The sequence below is a fragment of the Triticum aestivum genome, chromosome 2D (genome assembly GCF_018294505.1).
Source record: "Triticum aestivum cultivar Chinese Spring chromosome 2D, IWGSC CS RefSeq v2.1, whole genome shotgun sequence".
In the NCBI taxonomy this organism is placed as follows: Eukaryota; Viridiplantae; Streptophyta; class Magnoliopsida; order Poales; family Poaceae; genus Triticum; species Triticum aestivum.
The window spans coordinates 581975495-581980921 of NC_057799.1; the positions used below are offsets into that span (position 1 = coordinate 581975495).

A 5427-nucleotide genomic window follows, 5' to 3' on the forward strand; every position below is an offset into this window, starting at 1 on the left:
ACTCATCTTGGTACTCATGATATCTAGAAACAACTTGGGAGTTAAAAGAAAACTATAATTTACATGCCTTGCACATGTGTTTGTCAAAACTCGCATTGATTGAGTATGTTTTGACAAAACTTTGTTACAAGGCATATAATTTTTTTCCAGAACTCAAATGTTGTAAGGTTTGACTAAGTTCACAGAAAAAACGATCAAGAACTCCAATATAAAATTAAGGGCATCTCCAAAGCTGTACCTCGAACCTCCCGCAAACATTTCAGATCATGTGGTCCTGACACATTTTGCCATCTAATGCAATCCCCTAAATATTCGCAGACCACTTCGCATGTCCGTTTCCCCCCAAACCAAAAACAAACTCGTAGGGAAGGGGACGGGGCTTTGCGGGGAGTACATACACCATACGGAGGTCCACTTGGCCCACCCTTAGTTGAACCACATCTACTCGCATCCCATGTGATTTGTCCTTAAGGTTCGCTTGGCCCACCTCTGCTATCGGGATTTGATGCCTATTTGAGCGACATGGTTGGGAGAGCGGTTCTTGTATCCTATCCCCACATTTGAGTTTAGGGGATAACGTTGGGACACCATAATATCATTAAATACACGGTAAATATAGTTTCATATCATATCTCTATTCGGTGTTATAGTAGTTGTTCTAGATTTTCCCTACAAACACGATTAAAGTATGCATCGTTTGACTTCCGAGAAAATCAATAGGCTTTCTTTTCGGGTACACACCATTTTTCTGAAACTTTTTGCAAACGAACACTAGCCGAAAGAACGCATTCGTGTAGCCCATGCAAGTCGGCCCCAGTTCCAGCGATGGGCTACATGCCTGAACATCTTCCACCTCCGCGGCCAACCAAGGCCAAGGCGACCGAGCAGTCCACCTCCGCCGCCGTCGCCGGCGAATTTGACCCCACCGAGCCATGGTACGCGCGGGTGTGCACCCTGACGCGCCTCCGACGGCACCGGGAGGCCCTTGCGGTCCTACAACATGCCGACCCTTCGCCGCCGCCGCACGCCATGGCGCTGCCATCCGCTGTCATCTGCTGCGCCGCGCTCTCCCTCCCCTTCGGCGTCGCGCAGATACACGCGCTCGCTGCCAAGCGCGGCCTCCTCCCAGCCTCCGACGCGTACCTCCTCTCCGCTCTGCTTTCTTCGTACTGCCGCCTCGGCCTCCTCCCCTGCGCCCGCCAGCTGCTCGACGAAATGCCCCCTGCGTCCACGCCTCCAGCCACTGTCCTCGCCGCCTTCAACTCTGTCATCTCCGGATGCGCACTCCACGCCCTCGCGCCCGCCTGCTTCGCCCTCTTCCGCCGCATGCGCGTGCACGTGGCTAGCGTCCGCTTCAATGCCGTCACGCTCCTGGCGCTACTCCCGGCCACTCCGACGACTGTCGTGCCGCAACTCCACGCCCTTGCGGCTCGAGCGGGACTCTCCTCCGGCACTACCGTGGCCAACTGCCTCATATCTGTCTACGGCCGCAGCAGCGCAGCTCTTGCTCGGCAGGTTTTTGATGAGATGCCGCTGGCCTCCCGTGATCTCGTCTCGTGGACCGCCGTGCTGTCAGCCCACGCTCAGAATGGTCTCGCTGTGGACGCCCTCGAACTCTACCGCCGCATGCGTGGCCACGGTGTGGAACCAGATGCTCTGACGCTGGTGGGCGTGCTCTCCTCCTGCGCACACCTTGCCGTCCGTAGTGTTGGCCTGGACGTGGATCGCTACGTGCGTGAGAGACTACAGGGGTTTCGTGCCAATGTGCAGCTTTGCAGTGCGCTTATCAACTTCCATGCACGCTACGGCAACTTGCCCCAGGCGCAGCAGCTGTTCGACGAAATGCCCAAGAAGAGCATTGTGTCGTGGACGGCGCTGATCACCGGGTATGGCATGCATGGACATGGTGACATGGCCATTAAACTCTTCCAAAGAATGGTGTCAGAAGGCGTACAGCCAGATAATGTCGCAATGGTCGCCCTCTTGTCGGCGTGTAGCCATGCCGGGAAGTATGAAGAGGGGTGCAAGTACTTCTTTGCAATGGAGAGAACCTACAAGCTGCGGCCTACACTGGAGCACTACGCCTGCATGGTGGACCTTCTTGGACGGACGGGCCGTCTCGAGGAGGCACGAGAGCTCATCTCGTCGATGCCCATGCCAGCCGATGGTTCTGTGTGGGGTGCCCTTCTTGGGGCGTGCAAGATACATAAAAATGTGGAGGCAGGGGAGGAGGCTTTCAAGCATGTTATTATGCTCGAACCGAACAATGTGGGCTACTACGTGCTCATGGCTAACATGTACACTGACAGTGGACAACAGGATGGTGTCGTGAGGGTGCGTGCGATGATGAGGGAGCGTGGACTGAAGAAGGAGCCCGGTGTAGCTACCTCGAACACAAGGGGTGAGTTCATCTGTTAATGGACGACGACCACTCGCATCCATGGGCGAAGGGAATTTACGAGCTTGTGGTTGAACTTGAGCAGATTGTCAAGAAGATGAATGGCACAGCAGGAATGGGGGAAAACAGAGTGCTTGACAAGAAGGTAGCTGTATCGTTGGTTGGCACTCACAGTGAGAAGCTCGCCGTACCATTCTCTATGCTGAACACAGTGGATGTTGAGATTGTGGTGATGAAGAACCTGAGGTGTGGGGACGTCCACTCGTTCCTGAAGATGGTCTCTGCAATTGCCAACCGGGTGTTTCTCCGCAGGGATTCGAGCTGCTTTCATTGCTTCGAGGGTGGAGCATGCTCCTGCAAAGCTTACTGATGAATAATTGGATTTGGTCCTCACTGTGAAGGAACGCTTAGCTGGTTGCACCGGATACCTAGTCTAGCTTTTGCTCCAAATCTTCTGTACGACATGAAACACGCTTGATTGCTGAAAATTACAACACTAATATCTCATAGTACTGCAGGCTGGACAAACAACAGAAGAGACAGCCAGTACCCTCATACTGTGATGCTCAACTATGTAAAGATCGCGCTATGTATGTTGAGTAGAACCTGAGGTTCAGATCCGAAGACTCTTGTCCTAATGCTGGCCAGTGAGTTGACCAAACTGCAAGTTTCCCTACAGGCTGCTCTTGTACTCCCGAGTGGGATGCTGAATGCCCCATTCATTTGGTTCAATGGCTGATAACTAATTGTGGAGTATCCTGATTTCAGAGGTGTCACAAGTGCAGATTTTAACCAGAGGTGGTCGCAGTGTACACCAGAAACACCCGAGTTCTCCAATAGATTGGCACCGTTCAGTTCAGTGGTATATCTCAACGGGTTTTTGTTGAAGAAGATGATAAACTGCAATTGCATACAGATGTTATAGAGGTGGCGGAAAGTTTCACTGAAATATGGAACCAAATGTTTTCATACTCGCAGGTGTGGGCTGATGATACCAGCTGACAGTGAATATATGTCGTGCTGCAAACAAGAAGATAAAAGACAGTCTTTGTCATTGCGAGTGCAACCGTTAGGTAGGAACATTTTCTGCCATGCTAATGCCCTGATGATTGCCAGTATCAGGAAGACTAGGAATGGTGTTGCAGTTGCTCGGAGTATATCACCATTGACAGTGTGATGTCCATCTCTGTCAACCTATGTTTTTTCTTCTAGAACTTGTCAACCTGCGTTATTGCTTGCCATTGGAACGGGGACGGGCATGCGACAAAGCCGGCCCTAAGAGCATCTTCAACTGGACCCGACGGTGACCTGGTCGTCCGGCCGTCAAGCAGCGGTCCCTAACGTCCAAGGACTTGGGCGCGCGTTGTCACCGGTGGATCTGCTCGCGGCCGACTCCTTGGACGTCAGAGAACTAGCGGTTGAAGACAGTGTAGGAGTCGGACCGCGTTGCGCTGTGAAGAACAGGGTGCGGAGGAAGCCTGTGCCTGTATCCTCGTGAAGCAACATACTTGGGCCGCTCGTGCCCTCGCCGGCATGCCTCTGGAATCGGACGAGAACATGTCCGCTACCTCTTTCTACACATCCAACTTCGGCCATGAGCAGATCCACCTCGACTCCAACGCTGCCTTCCAGCGCTAATTCTGCAACAAAGACGACAAGGGCAAAAGCGGCCGTCGGTGAACTTCCCCTATCTAGTTTATTTATGCCATCGAACAATCTAGTCTTAGTTAAATGTTGTCTTTGTTGTAGTATGTAGTCCTTGTTGAACTTTTGGTGTCCTATGTCATCCGATGTTTGAACTATGTCCTATCTATGCTATCTACGTATATGTTGATCGATGTTCCATAACTTTGTATGGATTTGAGGGTTCGTAAATGAGGAGCATTGTTACCCGAGCGGACAAATGGCGGTTGACACGCTCCTATCCACCAACGCGTGCACGGACATACAGGGGGGCAAATTAGGTAAGTCTGGTTGGAGATGCTCTAAGCTAGGGTGATAAGGCCCCTTGGCGGGGCCTTATCTATAAGAGCCCAATCTATATATGCATCAGAATATGTTGTGTCTGATTGGGCTCCCAATTTTGTAATTCATATATATAATTCCTAGTATGATGTATGAATTACAATATTAATCTGTTAATGCTCAAATATTTCCAAATTGGGAGGGTTTGAGCAAGTTGGAGAAAGGCCAAATTGTTGGTATTGCTAAAGTTGTTATAGAGTTAGGCACGACACACTCTTCATTAGACATAATCAATTTAAATTTTAGATAAAAAATATCCTTCCTACTTATAAAATTTGACTTGGTGGTCATTCGATCATTTCCTTCTCAACCTTTCTCTTTTCAACCATGACAAGTGGTGGTGGTTGCCCTAAACAATCCTCAATTCCACCGGGATATGGCTTGGAGAGGGATGGGGCAATGCCAGTGTGCCATGGAGCACAACAACAACAATTGTTTGACATGCAAAGCCATACAATTTGTTGATCCATAGCTAAGCATGGGTATTTAGCTAGTAAATTCTAAGTACTCATGCATGGACTCCATGATTTTGATACAAAATACAAATTAAGCATGAACCGATGGCCACCAATTTACCCCTCAAGAACAACATTAAAACTTGGGAGAAAAAGAGCACCCCCAACAATCGAGAGCGGAGTTGACACTTTATGTTGTCTAGAAATATCTATTAGTTACACCCATCTTAAAATCATGTACTCAAATATTTATGGAAGTTATGTGCTAGATATCTAAAACACTCTTCAAAGTTATGTATACATAAGGATATTATGGAAAAGAATGCATACATACATAGAGTGCATCAATAAATTTATGAGATAATGTGAAAATATTGATTTTCTCATATTTTATGGTGAAATATATTGTCATGAATGATTTTTCTCAAAACCCCAAACTGAATAATAAAAACAACTGCAACAAATACAGTTCCAATTTACACAAGATACATATTTGTAATGATAAATATTATAATTACATCTCAATAGAAATGAAATTGGTACATTGTT

The 5427-nt window shown here is 48.6% G+C and overlaps 1 pseudogene; it reads left to right on the forward strand.

Annotated features, from left to right (window-relative positions):
* The first annotated feature begins 799 nt into the window (after positions 1-799).
* LOC123050150 (putative pentatricopeptide repeat-containing protein At3g11460, mitochondrial) lies at positions 800-4206 on the forward strand (annotated as a pseudogene).
* Positions 4207-5427: the final 1221 nt, after the last annotated feature.